The sequence below is a fragment of the Crocodylus porosus genome, unplaced genomic scaffold (genome assembly GCF_001723895.1).
Source record: "Crocodylus porosus isolate Cpor-Errol unplaced genomic scaffold, CroPor_comp1, whole genome shotgun sequence".
In the NCBI taxonomy this organism is placed as follows: Eukaryota; Metazoa; Chordata; order Crocodylia; family Crocodylidae; genus Crocodylus; species Crocodylus porosus.
Genome location: NW_017728947.1, coordinates 25,179,728 through 25,203,771, shown reverse-complemented (window position 1 = coordinate 25,203,771; position 24,044 = coordinate 25,179,728). Strand labels below are relative to the sequence as shown.

The 24,044-nt window shown below is 43.4% G+C and overlaps 1 protein-coding gene across 2 annotated transcripts in view; it reads right to left on the bottom strand.

The window, feature by feature from the left end:
• Positions 1-22,111, bottom strand: part of BDNF (brain derived neurotrophic factor) — a 28,017-nt gene extending 5,906 nt beyond the window's left edge. Inside the window, exon 1 of one of the 2 annotated variants that reach the window (XM_019552325.1) lies at positions 21,972-22,111. The gene's annotated coding sequence lies outside the window, so the exon portion shown is untranslated. Of the gene's footprint in view, positions 1-13,226; positions 13,315-21,971 lie in introns of those variants that run through there. The other variant, XM_019552326.1, reaches the window with a different exon arrangement.
• Positions 22,112-24,044: the final 1,933 nt, after the last annotated feature.

The following is a 24,044-nucleotide window of genomic DNA, read 5'->3' as shown; positions in this document are numbered from 1 at the left end:
TGCAGTAAATGCTGTTTCTGCTTGCCAGCAGGGTGCTATCTGAGTCTTACTTCATCTCCTACAAATATTATGTGGGAAACCAGAACTCCAAAATTCTTAAGGGGGAGAGGTAGGGGGAGCCACAAAAACAAAGAGGCTACACAAACTAAGGGCACTGCCAAGGTCCTAGGTCCCAAAACTCATTTACTGAAAGGTTATTTCCTAGATAGGAATGTAGTTGAGCACTCCCACCCCGCAGCTCAACATATCCCCCCTCTCCCAGTCATTCTTCCTGTTTAAAAAAAAGTGTTGTTGCAACATTGATATATCAAAGTTAAACAATCCTGGTGTCTGTGACTCACAGGAACATAGTATTTGCTCTAAATATGCAGAACGTTAATAAGATTTTGCAGATAGATGATGTTTTCCATCCTTGGTTCTCAAAGTGTTTTGGAAAGACAGATAAGCTTATTAATATAAAACATACTTGCTGAGAAAGGAACTGGTGCACCGATACTATGTTTACACTGAGGAATTGAGACATTGAAAAAAGTATTAGTGGATATTTTTGAAAAAATCCTGCCTTTGTGACTTGCCCAAGGTCACATAAGTCAACAGGAGAACTAGGAATTGAATGCAAATCTCATGGCTCCAATTCAAGTGCTTGGTATCACCATTAATACTAATTTGTATTACTGTAGTACCCAGAGGTCCCAGTCAGTATCACTGTTTAATTATATCGGGTGCTGTCCAAGCATGAAATAGAAGTTGGTTTCCTACTCCGTGGCTTTTAGAGTACTGTAGAGGCAAAGCAAAGAAGTGTGCAAAAGGAAGGGATGAGGCTGAGTGCATTGTGAACACAAGGTTACACACTGCTAAGGGTACAGTTGGGATGTACCAAAGTTTGCTTTAAAACTAGGCAAGTGAACAAGTGACATAATGAATCTCTAACAGACCACCTATTTAGCTGTTCTTTTTAGGCACTTTACTGTAGACTAGTGGTTCTCAAACTCTTTTTCGCAGACCGCTTGAAAATTGCTGAGGGTCTCGGCAGACCACTTAAACTTTTTTTTGTTCTTTTTAATATCAGCAGTCTCACCTTACGAGTACAGATATTCTCTATTATTCCGCGACCATTCTGCAGACCACCTGAATGGAGCTCACGGACTAGTGGTGGTCTGCGGACCACAGTTTGAGAACCTCTGCTGTAGACCTCATTGTAGCAATGTGTCTTAAGAAGTGATTTGACAGAGAACAAGGTAATAGTTACGTAACTATTTGGGAAAGGTATTCCACATGAGATTAGTGTGGAAAGGAAGCATTGAAAGTATATGTGGGAGAAGCAAAGAAACTGTTGTCTCGATCTTCTAGTTTCTAGACATTATCTGCCACTTGGCCACTGATCCAGCAAGTTGAGTAGTATTCATTATGTAATGCTTCAAAGTTAACCTCCTCCCTCTATACATTATTGCAGGAAAAATGACTTTAAGGGTAGCACCCCAAAGGTGCTCCTACATTTCCAGAGGCACGTAATGATTGTATACATACAGATTTATTCCTGTAAAAGATAACCAAACCTTGGATTTCTCCCTGCCTATTGTAGCACCTTGTCTCTGCAGCAATCAAAACAGTGAAGCCATATGTGTACAAGTTGTCTAAAAGTAGATTCCACATATGGAAAGCTTTTGGAGAACGAATTTTGGAAGGTAAAATTTCAAACTCCCCTTTAAATGAGCTATGGATGAATTGTCACTGTATTTATAATATCTGGAAAGACACTTCTGTATATCTTGAGGGAGAACATGCAAGGGAAAGACTTTTTACAATGTGTGCATTCTTCGTAATAGCATTTTGGCAAAGAAAATTTGTTCAAGTGTGCTAACGTGAAGGGAAACCCTTTAAACACATCTTCATCTTGGGGGAAAGAGGTTACAGTGGAAGCAGTTGCATAAAGTGTGATAAAATGAGGTCATGATGGAATACGATTATTAAATCTGAGTTCATGGATAAAAACCTTTGAGCTGGAATTTTTTTCTTTGCTACTTTGAATGTAGCACTGCAACTTGACTGAAGAATGCAAGGTCCTTATCTCCTATAATGAGTCAGTATAAAACACTTGGTATCCAAATGCAAGGTTTCAAAGGGTCACTGGAGACAATTAAGGTTTGCATGTACATTTTCAGTTCCTTCTATTTGTGGCCCCCCCAACTATTAAACTTGTGTTATACCAATATATTAAAGATTAATAAAGCTCCTGCTTGGCCCATTACAATGTATGTCTAATAAACCCAGATATTTAATATAGACTATGCATGCCCTTCTGCTTGCTAATCAGCTACTGGATCATAAGTCAGGGAAAGGCAAAAGAAAGGGAGCTGGATTTGTCTATTTTCTCCATTTACTCTACTAGTAGGATTTCTAGACTTCCTCTATCCCTGTATCTCTGTGGTTGGGGGAATATCATCACCCTAAGGGGTGAAGTACTTTCTGTTGCATACGGGGAAAGCTTACAAATAACTATTTGTGCCATTCCAAGGTTTTTCACTTAGGCAAACAGTTAAAAGTCTGCTAGTGAGTAATTGCGGGACACCTTTTTCCCTTTCCTACTAGGAGGGCTATCACCTTTTTCCATAGCCTGTGCTGGAAATGTTTTGCTGGACTGGAACACAGGCTGACAAAACATGTCAGTGCTTCATAGAAGCCAAAAGGAGATGAGGTCTCCAAAGTCTTATGTGTTCTACATACACATACTAAAAGGATTCCTGCTTAAATAGTTGTGATAAAGGACTTGTGCAATTTGAGTCATAGAAATTAAGACTCAGGGCCACCAAATGACTCAGAAGTCCAAAGTGGGCTTTGGAAACATATACACCTAAGTCTAAGAGTGTGATCCTCAAAACACACCCCCTAACCTTTTAGCCCCCTAGGGTACCTGTACACAAGCACAGAGGCTGCTCCAATGCATTGTAATTACAGTACATTAGAGCAGACTCAATTAACTGAGTCTGCTGGAGCATGGTAATAACAGTGCTTCAGCAGCCTCCCACATATTGTGTATCAGCATCTGTCCCCAGGTTTAAAAAAGGTGGTGGGGATGCTTGAACTAAAGCTTGTTGAATGAACTGTAGTTCAAGTGCCCCTGCCTCCATTTTGAAGTATGGGGATGCTGATACATGAGATGCTCTGGCACTTTAATTAGAGGGGCTCTCAGAGCCTCTAAAGCAGTGCTTCTCAAAGCGGTGGTCCGCAGACCGGTGCTAGTCCACAAGCCACTGGTCGCCAGTCTGCAGCGAGTTGCCAGGAAAGAAATATATTCGCCGGTCCGCAGTGAGCTGCCAGGAAAGAAATAAATATATTGTCAGAAGCATAACGTCAGTATGTCATAGTGCCACAGTTTGTACGTTCCAACACTCCAAGTGATATCAGGTCGTGCGAGGAGGAAAGAGAAAGAAACAGCTGGTCGCGCATTTGTGTAGCGGTGTTACACACAGTTGCTGCCACTGGCTGTACCGGGCACCAGTCCCTGGCCCGCTGGAAAAAAATTGCTGGTCTGCCACATCAGATAGTTTGAGAAGCACTGCTCCAAAGGCCAATTATAGATGCCCAAGTATTGCCTAGTAAAGTTCCCTGGACACTTAAGGTTTTGCTTCTGCACACGCCCAAAACTGCCACCATCTTGCTTGGGCTGAGTTGATCAGCACCCATCTCATGACTAGCCCAAGTGACTCCTCAAGCTAATATTTCTGTTCCTATCTTGTATCAAAGATCTGATTCAATGGGTGTGGTCAGAGCTCACCAAACACAGCATGATTAAACTCCGCATAGAACAGTAACATTTATTCACGAACATGGCCAAAGAAGATGCCTACTCTTATTTTTTTTTAAATCTATACAACAGCTCAGTCATGATGGCGCTCATGCAGGAAGCTGGAATCTTGCTTCATTGGCCTAAATGGGTTCAAGCATGCCCTCTGTTTCCCAAGACAGCATCCTGCCTACCTGGCTATTGGCTGTCTAAGACTACCTCCCAGGCCTCCTGTCACATCCGTGACATAAAGAATTCGAGGTTCACTGGGCTAGAGGGGACACAACTGGTTCAGTGATTCATCTGGGAGAGGGGAGTTCTGGTTCAGATCCCTGCTCCAAAGTCTTTTAACATGAAACAGTTCTTGCATGAATGACTGGTGCCTCCCGCAACTGGGGACTGCCTGCAGCCGCCACTAGTGGTGTCGACAGCAGGGGGCCAGTGGCAGGTGGTGAGCGGGGACCAGCTGCACCCACCAGCAGCCGTGTCAGCAGTGAGGGTGGAGGGGCCAGCGACTGCCCACAAAAGCTGAGGGTGGCTTATCTCGGGGGGGGGGGCACGTGCCTCCCTGTGCCACCCCTATGTATTGCCTATGAGTTCTTGGATAAAATACATCCTAATGCCCACTTTGCAGATCAGGCCCCAACATTATACACAATGCCTCTGACAGAACTAGGAGCTGAACCCAGGTCTCCTGAATTAGGGTTCCATTGACTTGACTCTAGAAACAGCCTCCATCATCTAGCATATAATAGTAAGGTAGAAGCAACAGGGGAGCGAGTGTCATATACTGTGCATCAGATCACAGAAAAACCTGACTAGATTTGCACTAGCCACATAACAGAAGCAATAGCAGCCATCAATGGCAAGATGACCTGGCAAATGCAGGCCATACAAATTATCCTGAAGTTAACTACATATCTGCAGAACTCCCTCAAACAAATGAGGCTTTGCATTTAATGAGACTTCACTGAAGTATAAAATAAGATAATTATACATTTAAACAGAAGTCTAAAAAGATGAACATATCTTGTTTGCAGCAGAGACTGAGGGCCAAATCCCATTTCATCTTCTGTGCCTAAGTGTTTGGCACAGAGCTGCATATGTAGGCCCTTATGCATAATTAGAGATTCAGCACTGCTTGCACTAGGCCTGCTGCTCAGGGGTGGATCCAAAGGGGGTGTGGTGGCATGGCTGCACCCTCCTGCTTCCACAGGGTAACTCAGAGGCTCCTGTTCCCTGAAGCCCTGGATCCCCTGCAGAATCCCAAGTGCCACAGGAGCAGCAGCTGGGGGGTTTAAGTGCCCAAAGCAGGGGGACCTTAAGTCCCCCCAAACAGTATTTGGAGACTTTTAATCCCTCCCATTTCCTCCCTGAATCACACCCTCTCTTCCCCTCCACCCTCAGTAGCACCTTCCTTCCCCTCCCCTCCCATCCTCCCCTCCTCTCACCCTTTGGGTGCAGGAAAGGGAGACCCACCCACTGCTGCCAGTGTCCTTGACTGACCCAAGGGCAGGCAGAGCCCCAGAGGCACTCCTGCCTTGCTCCAGCCAGGGCTGCAGAGAGCAGTTGTGTAGACAGCCAGGCTTGGCTAGGGACAGCAGTAGCTATGGGGGGGGGCCCTTCGGGGAAAGACCCTCTTCCTGCTTGTTCCCCCCAAGAGGTTCTTCTCAGCCTAGAAGCTGGTGCAGGGAGTGTGGGGGTGTGGAAATCAGCTGTCTATTACTGCTGTCCTTGGTTTCTCGCATAGCTGCTCCCTGCTGCAGTGGTACAGGAGTGTCTGGGACAGCAGCAGTGGTGGTAGGTGAGTCTCCCCCTTCTGGGCCTGGAGGCATAAACTGGGGGTGAAAAGGGGAAGGGAGGGATAGGAGTGAAGCGGAGGTGCCACTGAGAAAGAGGAAGATAAGAAATCCTGAGAGTAGGGCGAGGGTGGAGGGGGGGGAGATTTTTATCTGATACAGGGACTTCAAGTCCTCAGCTGCTGCTTCTGCAGCAAGGTCTTCCTGCCCTGGTGGAGGAGGGGTAAAGCTGAGAGCATAGTGGGGTGCAGCCACTACTATAACACTGGCTGCTGCTTCTGCACCCCACTTTTCAGACTCCTCAATCTGCCTATGCTATTGAGCATATGTAGTATGGTTATGCTGTGGCTGGGCAGTTGCCCACGGGAAGATAAAATTGCCCAGTTACTCTCATACACAGGCAAGTCCTGAAATTTCAATTAGAAGGGCACCCTCTCACTGATTAGCTTTATGTGACCTCGTGAGCAAGAGAGCCAGGTTCTCTGCTCCTCTCATTCACAGCGAGCTTGAACCTGCATCTCATTTCACAGCAAAGTGTTCTGAACACTAGGTCACATGCCAGATATTGTCCAGACTTGCAGCATTTCTCAACCTGTGGGTCATGACCCAAAAGTAGGTTGCATGAATATATGAAAGGGTTGCAAACAAACTTTAAAAAAGGATCAACAAACTTTAAAACTGGATTCTCCTTGAAACGAGAAGAGTGTGGGAAACCATGGCCTTTCCCTTCTAGGCTGCTTGCCCTCCCCCCCCCACCCCTCCTACCTATGGACAACTGGTGCCACCTTAATCAAGGCAGGCGTGTGCCCCCCTCCCCAGCAAACAGTTAGCGACCGGGGGGGGAGGGGTCCCCCTGCAACCAATCTCACTGACCAGGAAGTGGCCATGATGCTTCATCCAGCGCTCCCACCCCCCCCCGGACAGTGCTCACAGGGGAGCCACCGGCACTCCTGCCTGCCCCCCGGGCTGTCACCTAAGCAGGGAGCGTGGCTTGTCAGGGGGCACACCAGCGCTCAGGGCGTGCGCATGCACCCCCATGCCCCCTCTACATATCACCACTGCTCCCACTCTGCACACTGAGAGGGTGGGGCCTTGGGGTAGTGGGTCAAGAGTCAGGGGCAGTAGGTCAGGACTGGCCATTTATGTTTGCAAATGGGTCCTGGTACAAGAAAGGTTGATAGCCAGTGGTCCAGAGCACTAGCCCTTCTGAAGTTGGCCCACTGATTAGCCAAGAAAGGGAGATATGTGGGGCCAGGAGAAACACTACAATTCAGATGGTATGCAGCTCAGTAAGATCACAGGAGTATATGAAAGTAGGGCTGGAAGAGACCTTACCATACAGCTGCTCCCTGCTGCCCTAGCTGGAGTGGTGCAGGAATGGTTGGGATCTAGCAGGGGGCTGTCCTTTCTTAAGGCAGGATCATGCAGGACTAAACTATCCAAATCAAATATCTATCCAACCTGCTCTTGAAAATTTCTGGAGCTGGAAATCCCACAACTTCTCTAGGTAGCCTATCCAATACTTGGCCACCCTCCCAGGCTGAAAAATTGCTCCTAATGTCCAACCTGAATTTCCTCTGCTGCAGCTTGAGTCTATTGCTCCAAGTCCTGTCCCTTATGGCCACAGGAAAAAGCGAGTTTCCATTGCCCTGCAGGTATTTGAAGATTGTTTTCAAATCCCCCCTCAGTTTTCTCTTCTCCAAACTACAGGCTGGCTCTTTGAGCCTTTTTTCGTAATTAGGCTTCCCTAGTCTTGTTGTTGCTGTCTGCTGGATTTTTGTGGACTGTCTATGTGATTCTTGAAGTGTAGGCCCCAAAACTGGACACAGTACTCCTCATCAAAATGCCGAATACTGCAGAAGAATCACTTCCCTTGATTTGCAAGTGACACTCATTAATACAACCTAACATAATGGCTTTTTTTGCAACAGAGGACGCTATTGGCTCATAGTCAGTTTATGGTCTGCTGGAACTCCTAGGTTATTCTCTGCAGTACTGCAGTCATTCCCCAGTCTCTATCTGTGTATGGATGGATGCTACCCTGGAATGGGGTAGGGGGTAGGTTCTAAACATCATCCCTTCTTCCAATGGTGTAAAAGTTTTCCCGGTGCTGTTTATCCATTTTATTCCATGGATATTCAAGGTGTGGTGGACCAGGAGGGCTGTGGAGAGATTTAGGAAGCACCTAGGTTCCCCTGGGCAACTGCCTTTGGGAGCATTTTGTTGGGAAGCAGTTTCAATTCCTCTCTGGACTTCTGTTCCTTAGGCCCTACCCACTAGGCTACTGAACTAAAAAGTGGGAGGGTTGTCCTCCCCTCTCAGGCTATTTCTTTACAAGGAGGAATGCACTCTTAAATTGTGTAAGTGTCCAAAACAGTGGTTATATACAAACTACATAGGTACATGAAGAGTAAATAGGACTTGGCCCCTGGTAAATAGTCGTGCATAAGAATATTGTTCCAACAATTTCAACAAAAGGCTTCTATGTTTATGAAAATGAGGATGAAGTAGTAAATTGATCAGCGAATGGATAAATTAGGCCTTAATTTTCTTTAAATTTATCAGGAAAGCATTGAAGTGGTAGATAAGATTAGAAGCAAGAAGATATTCAGGACCTTTTCTTTTTCCTCCAAGAAGTTCAGTTTGCTACGTATTATTGTATGGCACAAGAATAGGTTGCTGCTCCATGTGTGAACAGATATCAAAGAGGGATGCATGTCAGCACATGATTTGCAAAAACTAAATGTACTGAGAACAAATAGTATTAACCTTTAAACACGTGCATAACTGGATGTTTGACGCATTTACATTACCCTGAGGGCTATTTATGCATCCAACTCTATAATTATTTTTTATTACTGAAAACAAAACAAAAAACCACACACGACATAGCTTAATGAATTTGTGTGTTGCTTGACACAAAGAAAAAAATCTATTTTTATTTTGTTCCCATACTGGTATTCCCTCAGATAATAAAATTAGGTAGCCATTTTAGAAAACCTGACAGCCAGAATCATTTTGAAATGTTATCTGAAGAGAAGTTACAGGAAAATTTCAGACTGGGTTAGGAACTGTGGCTTTTAAAATGTTCTTTCGTCTTGCATTGTCATAACACAGCCACAGTTCAACAATATATACAGCAGGTATACCTAAATTGGGTCTTAAATAGTGTTCTCTGTTCAGGGTACTATACATGGTTATTGTAAGCTTCTAGAGAGGGGTTTGATAAGAGTTCTTTCTCCTAAGAAAGAGGTGTTAATTGTCACATCCTTCCCAACAGTCAGGAGAGAGGGAAGTGAAAGACTGAGCCTTAAAAAACTACTAAATAGTTATATCATGACATTACCCTTCTGGCCTTACACTGAAATATCTGCTTGCTAGTTTGCTGAGAGTTCCTGGTCCCTATACATCTGGGGGTTGAAAAACGTAAGCATGGGTTGCAGATGGGGAGACCACTGCCCCAAAAAATTCAGTAAAGGAAGGGCCAGGTGTTCTAACAAGACAAAGCCAAAGCAGTCTTCCAATGACCACCAATGCCTACAGCTTTCTTAACTCTAAGGAATGAGAAGCTCCCAAGAAGCACCTCTGTAGGGTGGATCCAAGAGCATAGGCACCAACTTCATGGGTGCTCCAGGGCTTAAGCACCCACCGAAACAACTAGTTGATGCTCAGGACACACAAGCCATGTTAGGTGACCAGGGTGAAGTAACGTACTGCCTCTTCTGGGCTTGGGACAGGAATGCAAAAAAAAGCATCCAGTGGCACCCAGTTGATGCCAATGTCCAAGAGGTCCATTCTCCCCAAACTTGGAGGTACAAGCAGCACAGAAGGAAGCAGCATATGAAAGTAAATAAACATAAGGCCATCCTCAAAAGCCCAGTCATGCAAGAAATTCATGTTTGCATTTCTGTGCGAATATCCATTGGAAGGGAATATTTTCATATGATGGCATTAAAAATGGCTTAGCTCACCATACAATTCTTCAAGTTTTGTACAATACCTGGCACAATGAAGAATCAATATAGATTAGGTCTTATGGGCATAACAGAGGATAAATAACGTAACAAAGAATGAAAAAGATCAACACGAGCTTTCCAAGAAGTGTTCAGGTTATGAAGGAGCCAAGAATGCAATACTCAACCCAAATGGAATTATTCAGGAAGAAGAGCATGCCAACAAGAGGATTACAACTGAAACGATTTTTACAGTCTGAACTACTTTAATCAGGCATCAACTAATTCAGTCTACAATACACAGACCAAAAGTAGTCTAGCAGTAAAATAGCTAGCCATACAGAGGTAGCTCCTCTCACGTAGTAGATAACAAGAGACTTATTTTAGACACCAGAGGATAAGTTCATGGATGGAATAATATACTACATATCTCTCACAATTCCAGAAGCACTATACAGAAAAAGAACCAACTTTGGGACACCATCCAAACGTTAAAAAACCCTGATTACAGAGTTAACACCTTAGTTTTAGGAAACTCCATGCAGCAACATTAACACAATTTAGATTCATGATATTCCACCATCAAAAGCTTGAATCTGTAGTAACACTAGATAGCTCTTTTGTGATAAGACAGTATCCTGTAGGGAACAGATTAATCACTTTTTTTTTTAAATTTCTGCTCTTTGAAATACGACTCTTCTATGCCAAGATGTTAGCCAGTTTCATAGTAAGGGTAGACAAATCATAATTCTCTGAAGCCACTCCCTTCATGGTCATTGGAGCTTTCGAAATGTTAATTAAATCTGTGTGTTAGTGAACAAAAGGACAGAACCTCAGACTTGTGAGCAGAATCTTTGGACTGCTTTCCATTTCAATGTTACTAGTTGATAAGGAACACTGTGCTCCAAACTCACAAGCCTAGCTTCTTCTGCCAAACAGATTCCCATTGAAGTATTCAAGAATAGAATGTAGAGCACTAAGTGCAAATTCACACGCATTAAATGCTCAGTACCACGATTTGTGCCTGCCTGGGTGGCAGCCATGGTCATACTGCTCCCAAGTTGCCATATCAGTTTTATTTGGCACTTTGGGTGCCTCCAAGCAATTGAAAAGCCTGTAGAAAAATACCCCATATACAAGCTGTCTTGCCAGCAGTAATTAATTTCAGGCCACTGACAGTGCCACATTGGGGCAGCTGCCACTTGAGTTTGGACGTGATGCATGCAAGAAGATGCTTAGTCTAAAAGAATGAATGGTTAGGAAGTATAATTTTCAGCTGGGACACTTACCCCATGGTTTGAGCTGATGGTCTTCAGTATGGTTTTTAAACAAGAAGAGTGCAGGAAGGATGCAATGCACATTTGTTCCATACAATATACTTACCTTTGCTGAGCTCTTGACTGTGTGTGGCATGGGTGTAGGTGATGGAACACCTTGCTCTTAGCCATTGTCAGTCTTTAAAATGAAGTAAATCAACCCTGTGCTGTGATGATTGTGAACCAAAAACTGGAAATGCCTGTTATTAGAGCCCTGACAAGGTACGAAGAAAAAAAAAATGTGCCTGTATTTGTCAGTGCTGTTGTCAGTCATCTTTTGGCTGTCCGCCTCCACCTAAGGACTTCTTTCAGCACATGATCAGCCCATCCAGTAGCATCACGTGAATGTGAGGATACCTTCCATATATGGGCATGGGTATAAAACAAAGCCAGGTTCCAGAGTAACTACAGGACGTATGTTAAAGGCAGAAATCCAAAGTTCCGTGGAATGTAAAGGACAACATTAGTTTTTCAGCAACAATCAGATCAGTTAGCAGCTCAGCTCAGGAAGTTTGTAAAGCCTTACAATCCATGCCAGTGGAACGATGGAGAATTTTTGTTAAGCTGAGACATAAACACTTGTGAGAAAGCTAACCCATCTCTGTCACTACACCATGCAGGATTTACAACATGACTTTCATCCTGAGTACTGCTCTGAAGCTTTGGAGAGAATACTGCTGCCAGTAAATTATGTTACTGTATTATAGCTGCTGAAAAATTATGTTAATATATTAGCATAATTGCAATGCAGACATTTGAGAAAGGAACACCCTCTCTCTCTTTTTTTTCCCTGACGCTTTAGTATGATTACATGAATCATACAGCAGTCCCAAGAATTACAACAGTAAAAGGTTTTTAATATATGAGAAAGAGAGAATATAATGGGTAATATAAAACAATATCAATATCCTGACAGAAAATACAGTGTAAGAGCCTACTAAATACATTGTCAGACCCCTGTCTTTGCCCAAATATTAGTTCATTGTAGGGATATAATTCACAATTTGTGGGGTTGGGGAGGTTCTCCCTTGCCCAAGTAACTATTTGATAGTTTCATTAATATTTTCTTCTCCACTTTTCCATGCTGGGTAATCCTACAAATAGTGACCCAGGTTCATTTCATACTGTCATAAAATTTAGTGACTAATAGCTGTACTCTGAGACATCATTTCTATCAGAATTTTTAAAAGCGTCATTGCTGACATAGATCCGAGAAAGGCACAGTGGACTATATCATCAGTTGATTTAAAATAAAAGATAGAGAAGCAAGCAAACAAACAAACAAACAAACATAGCCATATTGATTTACAACCAGTGGAGGATCTGGCCCAGCATTCCCAGGGATGCATCTTGTGGGAATGAAATTAAATAGGGTCAACACCTGAACAGTTATAAGTTTAACTGCATCAGAGCATCAGTCTTCTGTTATGTAGAAGACAGATTCTGGTGAGAATGTCACAAGACTTCAGGCACATGGGTATTTGGTAGTGATTATCCTTTCCATGCAACCCTAAAACAATGGTAGCTGGTTGGGACAGTTTGTATCCATAAACATGAGCCTCATTCCCTTAGCTTGTTTAAAACCACTACTTACAGAAATGTACATGTAGCTCAACCTTACCTATAAAGCACATGTAGAAGACAGCCTACCCTAATCTGCCTCGTGCAGCGAGTCAGACTAAGCGACCTCCTGAGGCTCTTCCAGACCTACTTTTCTAACCTTCTAACCTTCCCTGGAAACCCTGCATTTAAAAAAAAAAAAAAAGCTTCGCTTCTGAGAGGCACACATGGAAGTAGATGCTTCTATTGTCAAAGTACAGTTCTCATTGCAAGACTGCTCACACACAATTTAAGCAATTAATCAAGATATCTGTAAAGCAGCTTTAGAACTAGCCCCTTCCCACAAACAGATTCAACTTCCCTCCAGGGAAGGAGAGCTTCTTTTCAATTAGCTGAAGACAAATCAGGAAGCAAGGCTAATTAGGGAAAATAACTGTTTCCCTTCTCAAAATACAACAAAACAAAAAATGACCCCAAAACAACAAAACAAAACAAAAATCCTCCTCAAAACAAAAGGGATGGGATGTAAATTACCCAGGAATCACTTCACCATGAGAAATCAAAAACAGTTCTGTATCTGGACAGAGAAAAATTAATCCAGCAATGCTTAAAAGTATGTATTACTCTTAAAAACAAGTTGCAAGAGGACTCGAATTTCCATACATTCATTCTTCTACAACATGTTCATCACCAGAGAGCTCAGAGTGCTTTATTGCCATTACATCCTATAACACTAATGCAAGGCAAGAACTGTATTAGGAGTCCCATTTTCCTGATGGGTAGACTGAAGCACAGAGAGATTTAAGTAACTTACCCAAGATCACACAGCAAGTTAGTGCTGCATCAGCAAGTGACTAGAGGAACCACAACTCCTAGTTCCCTGCTCTAGGCACTACAGGGCACTGCCTTAACCCTACATATTGTTCATACATTTTGCAAAGCTCTTTGTAGTAACACTTAAGTTCCTAACCCAGAAAAAGGCAGGGCTGTTGATTAAAACCTTAGGGGTATTATTTTGAATACATATGCTAGCTCACTCCCATCTGTGTAGTTAATTAGTTCCTGACTGCAGGTTAAATGTAGGGCATGTTGTCACGAGCCTAAGGTGGGGTGGTCAGACCTCCTGCTACGGCCATATGGCTTTTTTTTCCACTCTTCAATTTTTAACCTCATGCTTTTAATTGTGGGTTTCGGAATAATAGAAAAAAGAAGAAAAGAGGAGAAAGAAAAAGAAAAGAAGACTGTTCAAATTCAGATGCCGTGTTAAAGTAGAAACATACTCCTCTACAATAAAGCAGCTCATCCAGAGTATTGATTTGAAACGCATCACAGCTTCCCGTCTCATGCACAAGCTGCTTTCACCCAGAGCAAAATCATTAAGAAAAGCAGGAAATAACCATTTGCATGCAGAGCTACTGCTACAAAAGTAGATGTTTAAAAGCCCTGTAAGCACTACGCAGGCAGTTTGCCAGGAACCCATAGGCCACCCTTAATTTGTTTAAAATGGAGAAAAATGGAGCTGTCCCTATCAGTAGTGCAGATGTCAGGTCCGTTCCCGATACAGCAGTATTCAACCATGATCAGAGCAGTACAAAAGAAAAAAGAATTTGAGATGGACACATGATGTTACTTCATGGCCATAGTACTGTTTAAAGAGTTGTATCACAGGGATGTACTACAGAACCTTCTGGAGGTCACTTTTGGGGGCACTCCTGAAGATCACCTCTGATGAGCACCTGCAAAGTGCACTGAAGCCAGCTTACAGGTATTAAAAGTTGAATACTGGAAATTGCACTTATGAAGATCTGGCCCAACTTCACTCCAAAGCAGTTTTGTTTAAGCTGTGTATTGGCTTTACTTTGTCATGCTTTCCAGTTCTTATTTGATGGATTTTGGCCCACTAGCAAGCAGCAATGAGGTCACAAGAAGAGATGTCCGTGCTCATAAACAAGTTTGGAGCTTTGTTCAAGAACAAAAACAAGGGAAAAGAAAATTGGTGCATAACCAAGCTAAATCAGAATCAGGTGCTTGAGACTTTCCGCAGTACAGCTGAGGAATTCAGATGCCACTCCTAAGTTGACCACAATCATAGGGGGCTTGTGGAAGCTTTAGACCTAGCTTCTTTACAAAGCACTACTACTTAATAAAGCTTGGTGGATCTTACTCTCTCACTTGTGGTCTGCTATAGATAAACTTTGGGGTTTAGACAGTTATCATTCATATTCCTATTACCCCTATAATCCTAGGGAAAGAAAAGTGAATTGTGGAAAGGTTGTGGCAGTTTTGTAAGGACAACTTTAAAAGGACTTAAAACACCTGTGTTCTCAGGTAACCCTGTTTCTTCAACAATGCAGCTGCTAATCATTTACTTTCAAGAGAAAGCTAGATTTTTTTTCATGGGTTTCAGCTTCATGGGACTCAGATGTTTCTGAAAGGATAATGCAACTGTACAGTGTTTTATCCATATCCTTTTGAGTTGATGTTGACAGATGCTTGGTTAGTTGTCCTCTTTGAACTTTCCTTTGACAGCACTGTGCATGTTCTCGGCTATTTTCCAGGTGCAGAAAAAAAAATAAAGTGTAAAATTTTCTTTGCTAGTCCACAAAAAAATTACAACAATCTCTTTCTTGATCAGTCTGCATGGGGTATCTTCTGTTAGTGACTAAGATTTTGCAGAGATAGAGTAGTTGTGGATTTTTTTAACAAGTTGACAAGTTTGTATTTGGAGCCCAAAATGAGGAAGCTCAGAAGTGTTTAGGTCAAGTTTTGGTTCATTGGCAAGGTAAGGTTCATTGGCATTTGGTTCTGGTTAAAGCTTGTTACTGGCTTTGCATTCCCCTCAGATTCAGTTTAGCAGTGTTCAGAAAGAAGTCTTTCAAACACACACTTGTCTTTTGGCATATACAACCATTAGATTGGATCTTCAATTGATAAAGAATAGAGTTTCCTTGTGAGATCTTCAACTGAAGATCCAAGCATGAGAGCATAAAAATCAGCAGACTCACTTATCTAACAGTGGCTAGGAACAGGGTCTGTTGGTGGACAAGGAGCCCTTGCCAATAATATCCATGCTGACATCTCTTTCTTTATTTTGATGACAGTTATGTTTGATGACAATTATGTTTAAGGGAGAGTGACTGACTCATAATTCTTGAGTGAAACTATGAATCATTCCTTTTCTTCTCAGGATCTTAAGCTGAAGTCCTTCTGTTGCAGCCAGGTCCATTTTAGACACGGAGAAACTATACTGTAAGTAGATTAAGTGATGTACCCAGGTTCAGACAGCAGCTGACAGATATAAAGAATCCAGAGATCATGACCCTTCATTCCCTGTTCTAGCCAACTGTATTTCTTCACAGATGTTCATGTTCAAAGAAATCCAACAACATAAGATCGTTGCTGGCCTTTTATGTGTATTGAGTAGAGTCGTGGGAAGTGTTTAGGTGCTATCTAAATAAGCAGGATGCAGCAACATGTTTTGACATCTTTTGCACTTTGATATTCAGGAAAGGATGCCTAACAGTATTCCTTCCAAAGAACCTTCCCCACAAGTGATTTTCTCCAGAAATATATCACTATACAACACCACATATTAGTGTGAGGCCATCTGTCTACTCTAACCATATCAGAATAGGCCAGTTTCTGCTTCCAGATATCTTTATGTATTTCAATTAGAGTTATACAAGACCCACATTAAAATCCCAGATTTTTGAGAATCACAGCAGAGAGTAAACCTTTTTCAGCAGAGAAAGAGAAATACACTTTCAGGAGAAAGTAAATCTTTTTTTCAATTTTACTCCTAGCTTGCATTGTAAATGTCTCTTTTATATTACAAAAACTCCAGAAGTTTATGCTGGAAGTCATAGAGAGTAGACATCAGAAGATCATTGTCCATCATCATATATTTTGTGTGTTGTATTTGTGAATGCTAAAGGTTGCAAGAAATAATTAAGACCATCAGAGATGCACAATGCAATGTACACATAGGATCTACAGACCAATCACTGGGGAATTTTCATAGTTGTGTAACAGTTATTAACTTGCATTGACTTCCAGTGGGTTTGTATATCAAACTCCCTTAGGTAACATTGAAAACCCTTATTTCAGCGACTGCCCACTGCCCATCAGAAGTCTAGCCAAAAGTCTCCAAAGCAGGCTTCATAATGAACTGAGGGAGAAATAATTGTACGAGAGTTCTAGAAAAAAGCCAGAGGGTGCAAAAAAAAAATAAAATAAAAAAAGCTACTCCTCCATGGGCATCCTCTGTGATACCTCCACTATGAGCAATTCCTGATGGTTAGAATAAGGAATAGCATTTGTCACACTTGTAAGTGGAAAACAACTACCATAGTTGATCATTTCCATCAGCCAGAAGGAAACATGAAAAAGTTAAGGGGGATTTGGACACAGAATGAAGAGGAGGCAATCTAACCAACCAGCAGCAGCACTCATCAATGATCAGTCGTGAATTTAGAGAGAGAGAGAGAGAGAGAGAGAGAGGGCAAAATCCTGGGCCTATTATAATCAGTGGAAGTTGTGCGACTGACTTAATGGAGAAAAGATTGCACACAGAGGCAGAACATCAAAAACAATTCTGAAAGAAGTCCCATGAAAGCAATTTCCTTTCTAATGGATTTTCATTTAAACAAAAATCAGATCCTTGAAGGTATTTTTCATTCCATGTACTTGGTGCAGCTTACACATGATCAACTCTCAGTGCCACCTGTAACAAAACTAGACCTATTTGACTTGCAAATATTTCCCTAGTGATAACCTGAAGTTAAGCAAATACCTGATTTACTGAAAGCAATCTATCGTGTTTATCTAATTAATCAACATAAAGGAGTGGGTAAAGATAGTTATTTACTTTATCAGAAGAGTCCTAAGCATGACCATAGTCTCTGAGAATTTTGAAAATAAGAACATGGAACACATGTACCACTAAACCCAATTAAGAGCAGCTAAGACTTAGATCACCTCACTATTTTTACCTGCAATGTTTGCACGTGCAAGAGCTAGCCATAGCTTGTAAATGTGTAGCATGCGTCTCTAGGTGGCAGTAGCAGCTCATAATTTGAGATAAGCAGCTGTTGATTTGAATATCTCAACTTTTGCAATGAGTATTCCTTCATGAGTATTTTTCCAATTACTCTAATCTCAAATTTTAAAGCTAATATTTTCCAATGATTTATAATTAATTGTAACTGTAATAAAGAGCTGTTAAGTTTCAAGCAGGTCAGAGGGCCCAACATAGAAACAAATGTACAGAATTGAAAGCATGGCATTCATTTCTTATGGCTGCCAAAGTCTTAATTAACTAGTTTAAAAGAGAACTGGTTCCCCAAAAGATGCAACACTTTTAATGAGGCAAATACACAACTGCTGCTGCATTATGACAGCTGTCACTGGTGAAGCACAGAAGTCTGTTAAGAGAAGTTCCCTTTGCTTTTCCTAGCTGTCCAGTGGAACTCTGCTTCAGACAGCTGTATCAATTAGCGATGCCTAGATTATGCTGGGATGCCCTGCTACTGGTAGTATCAGTGTCACATAAGGGACTTCAAACACATCTAGTCAGTGTCATTTTGGCAAATTCTTTGCGTTTTAAAATTTGTGATACAAGACAGAATGTTTCCAAACCCCTCCTATTTCACTTGACAGACTTGAGTGATTTATAAAAGAAAAAATATTTATTGAAATGAACCTTTTTTTTTTGCCCAGCCAATTGAACTTTGGTTTATATGCTATGATTGCCAAACACCTGGTATCTTTTATATTTTAGATCCTAAGAGTGAGACATTCATTAAGTGTAAATATAGCCCAACTGAAGTAAATGCAGCAAGGCTGACTTAACAGCAGCTGATGATTGACTCCATTATTCTGGAGAAAAATCAAACATTTAAGACTAGGGTCTTACAAACACATTTAGACATGGATTTTGGCATATGGATATTTACATTGCTGCTCATAGGACTTTACTCATGTGAGTAAAGTTACTCATACGCACATGGCTTGCATGGCATTTTAATATGACATCTGTCTTATTAAACCGTTTCTAGCCCCGGAACTTTTTTCCCCCTTTGCCTCCATTTGCCATAAGGTTTTAATTTCACATCATCTATTACGCCGATGTAAGCAATATGAGAGCTACTGAATACATTTATTAAATGTCCATTATTTATGTTTTGACAGTGCCTGGAATAATGGTCCATGACTAGAACTCCTAATGTTGTAGCCTTTGTACAAGCAGACACAGAATAAGAACTGTCCTTGCCCCAAAGAAAATACAATCTAAGCATAAAACAAGATATAACAGATGGATGTGGACAGGTGAGGGAGTGCAAGGAAAACTATGATACAAGATATGTTAGCGTGACAGGCAGTGGTTACAGTGGGGACCAGCTGCCAGTCCTAGAACCAGCTGCACACCAGGCAGCTCATTTAAAAGCACATCTGTACTGCTTTTATTTGCCCTCCTTATTTTAATAAATAAGTGGGATATTGCACACAAAATCAGATTCCCTTTTTGGAATCAGAGATGTTAAGTTATTGCCCTATTATCTGTCATTTCAGCAAGAGGTTGAGTAAATATATGTAAAGCTCAACTTTAGAGCTTAAAAAACACTTCTCCTCAAGCTGCCATTCACTGTTGGACATCACAGGGCTTGTCAGCCTATGAACTGCTCTAGGAAATGATTGAAAGTCTTTCAATTAAGCAGCAATTTTGCAATTAGGGGAAGGAGTACTCACAACAATAATTTGAAAACAAGTCAAAACAAGTTAGTAATTACCTTATTAAAAGGGATATATCCGCTTACACTGGAACCTCCACTATTCCACTGTGCCTCAAGTGCTACTTTCGATATAGGCAAATGGTACATGATTAAAAACTACATTTCTGCCTTATGTGTTTATGTAAAGAGCCAATTCTTAAATGTAAAGATTTTATTTTTAAAAGCCCCATGCATTCTCACTATAGGCACAAAATAGCAGAGCAATTAAGGTGCCTTACTATGGCTCCAAAGACATATGTTTGAGCCTGCTCTGGACTCCTGCCAAAGGCCAGCCCCCTAGTCAATTCAGCTGTAAATGGGTACCTGGTTATTTGAGCCAGAGAATTAAAGGCAGCCGGAGGTGGCTAGCCACATAACTTCCTTACATTTAACTGGCTAAAGGAACTGGTATGCTTAAACTATACTAACCCAATGGGACAACAAGCGTGCATAAGCCTTTAACTGTACCCACTATAAAAATCCCACTGATCTTCACTTAAGAACAGAAGAAGAGTCGCCGTATAGAAACCTTAACTTCAGTTTTCTTTTCAAGAGATGCAAGTCTTTCAAGTGCAAGGGACTAAGCCAACAGTGCAACTTCTTGGCTGCTTCGTTATTCTATTATTTATATAGTGAGAAAGTGCTGTAATTCATACAACAATGAGTTAAGCTGCAGGCTGCTTTTAGTTCTAACTTTATAATGATGGGATCTCGTCTGCAAAGCTAGGAAGTGGAATGCTGGTGGTTTGAACAGAAGGCACAATATTTATAAATGGGTTTTTCCCAGCTGTGGTTCAGTGAAGTGGAACATTAAGTGGTAGTAGTACAGCAGAGAATTGATTTGTGTTAGGGAACACTGTAGAAAGGCCTTCTTATATCTGTTTTCATTAAGAAAATAACTGCAAGAGTGACCAGCTGTTTTCATGGTAGTTTGTTTCTTAAGCCAAGTTGTAGTGTTGCCCCAAGCCCTAAGGGACAGCACACAACTCTGGGGCTCTAGTAACAGATCAGAAGAACGTCACAGTCCGCCTTGTTTCCCCCTACATCTCAAGGGGGAGGTACCCTGCACCAGAGCAATGTGCACAGTTAAAAACTGCTCTCTCTACATGTGTCCTAGTATACTGGTATCCCCTCTTGCATATCAAACCAGGGTGTGGTATAACAGAATAGGGGCATTAAAAGTCTTCTACTGTGCCCCACCCCAACAAAGCCTTGCACATCCATTCAGGCTAAGCTATGTTTGGGTCCTGTAATAATGAAAATACTAAGAGGGCCAGTTCTGATGCTCTTCTCACATAAACTAACATTTTATTCCATAGTAGACTCATTGGATTTCAGTGAGCTTATGTCTATCCTATTCAAGAATTAAAAGGAACTAGTCAAAATAAGGTCAGTTCATAATCTGGTGCCAAATCAATAATATTACTTTATATTTGGAGTATGTGATAGTATGCAAACAGGGCCAGACTACAAACTCCTCATCTATGCTGATGAATATTTACTCAAGACAGTGGGATGAAACTGCTCACCTGTGCAGCAAGGGGCTCAGTCTGGTCCCTTGCTTGTACAGATACGCTACAGAGAGTTTCATTAATATGTATTTTTGTCAACCCATGAATTAAAGATACATAAATACTTGCTGAAGAGAATATGCAACTAGGATAGATTTCTTGCATACATTAAAACTCCGTTACTAGAAGCATAAATAAGTAATGACCATTGATCTCACGACTGTAAAAACCTCAAAACAGCAACCAATAAACTGGAAGTAAAAATGTACATTTTTTTAAAACTTTAATGTTCAAAGTCAAGACACTAATAGCATCTCTGGAAGGAGGAGGAGGTGGGACAAAGAAGGAACATACAATTGTTGCCCATTGTTCTATGCTTATAGAAGTAAAATTAAAAGAAAAGCAGATGGGTAGTAAAAGGCTTCTAAATCATTCATTCAGCTTTTGGCCATGTAGGCACGTTCACCATCTAATGTCAATTCCTTTTCAGATGGAAGATGAAAGTTTTCAATGAGAGGTATGAATTTAAAGTAAGGGCGGGGGGGAGCATTCCCATCTCCTCACTTCTCAGTTTTCAAGCAGGAGCCCACAGAGGCAATTGACCTCCACTCACATCCAGAAACTTTTCCTTTGGGCAGAGCGCTCTCCACTGAACGCCCAGAGAAGACAGGCAGCCGAGCTAGCGGGAAGGGAAGTCCTAGCCTGCCTTCAGCCCACACGCAGCAGCCGGGAAGGACAAAGCCGGGACGGCACGGGCACACCAGTGCTGGGAATCAGCACGTTTCACATCCCAGCCAAGGGCTACGTTTCAACAAGTGCATCTGCCCATTCACTTGTGCCTCTGCTGCGAGGGCGGGTGCGTTATTCCCAGCTGCGGTCAAGGAGTTTCTTTCCATCGCACGCCAGCATCCCAAACACCCCCCGGCTCCAGGCAGGGCGGCGCTGCCCGCTGCCAAATCCCAGCGGCCCGGAGAGCGCCTAGCCAGGGAAACTTAAAGACCGGGAGTCCAATGACACCGGAGGGTCACAAGGAAATAAAGCGCCCACCAAAACACGGAGTTTTGACGCGGGAGGAGAGATTGGGAGAACTCAGCCCAGCACAGGCACGGGGGGGCTCCACAAACGGGGGGTCTACCTGAAAGACAAGGAGCGCGCTGGGGGGGCTCGGCCTCGGTGCTTGCCCGAGCAGGCTGAGCCCAGGCGATGCGGGCGGGGCAGCGGCACCTGCCGCCGGAGGGCCCCGCGCCCCGCGCCCCGGCCCGGCGGGACCCCTCGTACCTTGCGGTGCGCACAAAGCCTGGCCGGGTCCCCTCCGGGCAGTCACATCCTCTCTCCCCGCCGCCCGGTCCCACCAGCCGCCGCCTGCAGCCCCAGCAACACGGGAGGCGGCTCAAGTGTCTCATCAAAGCTTGATGAGGGGGGGGCGGGCGCAGCGGCCAAGAGCCCCCTTCCCTCCCCTCTCCTCCTCTTCCCTCTCCTCCTCCCCCGGCGGGCGCAGGAGCCTCTCGCACGAGCCTCGCCTGCTCCGGGCTCAGCAATTATTTAGATCTCCCCGCCCGGGCTCCTATTGCTCCGGCCGGGCAGAGACACACGCCGCCAGGGGGGAGCAACCGCGCCGCCTTTTCCCCTCCTCTTCCTCCCGCGGCAGCCCCCCCGCCGCCTCCTCGCCCCTTCCTGAGGGGACGGAGGCACACCATCGCTCCGCTGGAGCCCATCGCTTCCCCCACCCGCGTCTCAACCGAGCCAGCGCCGCTTAAATAGAGCTCCCGCCCTGACCTCTCCGGAGTTTGCCTATTAAGAATGCAATCAAGATAATCAGGAGCATTGTTTATTCATGACTGCCCGCGGATCACGTTCCCCCGCCCCCCCCCGGCACTTTCACACAAGCTAGGTAGTCGGCGAGACTTTTTCTCTCTACGACATCGAGGCAGAAAAGCAAAACCCCTTTTTATTTTTAGGAGCCACTTGCTAAAATAAAAGATAAAGGCGCTGCGGGATGCACCCCCCCCCCAACTGGTTGGGGTTCGGGACTTCGAATGAAAAGTGCCCCCATAACTGGCTCGGAGGGGTATGGGGGGCTGGGGTTGGGGTTTTCCCCCCCAAATCTCGCTTGCTGGTTTTCCCCTCCTGGCTCTGCAGCGAGTAGATTAAATTATTGATAGTGGAAATTGCCGGACGGAGGGGGATGATGGCATCCCCTGATTGAGTAGCTCCATTTGATCTCGGCAGAGCCGGGGAGGCTGCGCGCCCCTCGGCGGGGTGAGCGGAGCCCGCCCGGCCCCGCCGCGCCGTGAATGGAGGGTGTGGGTGGGAATCCACACGACTGCCTGCTCCACGCTCCTGACGTGCATGTCACCTGATCCCTCGCCTGCCTCTAATAGACACGCTGCTGCATGGATTACAAGAATCAAAATCCCATGCATTTAGAATGATGCATCTTTTATTAACAGGGTTTTAGTTTCAGTGCCGTACACATGGTTATGATGCTCTCACTTTAGTTACTCCTGTTTCCCCCAAAGGGAAAGAAAACAAACAACTCCCCCCCCCCTCCAAAATCTACCCCCCAAACCAACCCTTCAGAGCCAGTTTGGGGGATTTTTTACCCGAGGTCCCACATGCATGGCCTTTTACAAGTAGCCCCTAAAAATAAAAGGTGGGCTTTGTTTTTTCTGTCTCTCACGGATCTAATAAAATACCATCCATCTCATGAATCAGTTGTAGCAGGTACATTTAAAAACTTTAAGGCCTGAACCAGGCCACAATTTTTTGAGGCCCCCTGCAAGAAATAGTTTTGGGGGCCCCTGCCGTGAAGAACCCAGTGACGACAGCAGCTGGGAAGAGAGGGGGGAAGGGATGGTGAGCGGCTGGATGCAGGGGGCCCCTTGGCTGCAGGTTTCACAGGATAGGACCAGCCAACTCTGGCCTGAACCTGATCTCATTGCAATCAGTAGCAAAAGATCCATTGATTTCAGTGGGAGCAAATTCAGGTCTCTAGCCTGTGCAGTGGGCTTTTTCTTTAAGAAGTGTAGATATGTCATTGATGTCTTCATTGTTGCCTTTGCTAAGAAACACCTACATTCATCTGATGCCAAAAGCAGTGAATATTTCAAGGTTTAGAAATGTGAGGGTATGGAAGGCCTTCTGCATAAAACAACGTTTAAAATATGTTAAGGGAACCAATGTTGCTGAAAAGAGATTAGTGTAGCTGATATTCCTGGTAGCACTTCCAAGATTCCCCTAAATTCTACCAGTATTAATCTCACTGCACCCTTCCAAGTGAGAGGGAAGAGCTGTTACATATGTTCCTGCTACAGTGTGTCTGCCTTCTGGAAAGAGCTCTGCATGTATTGT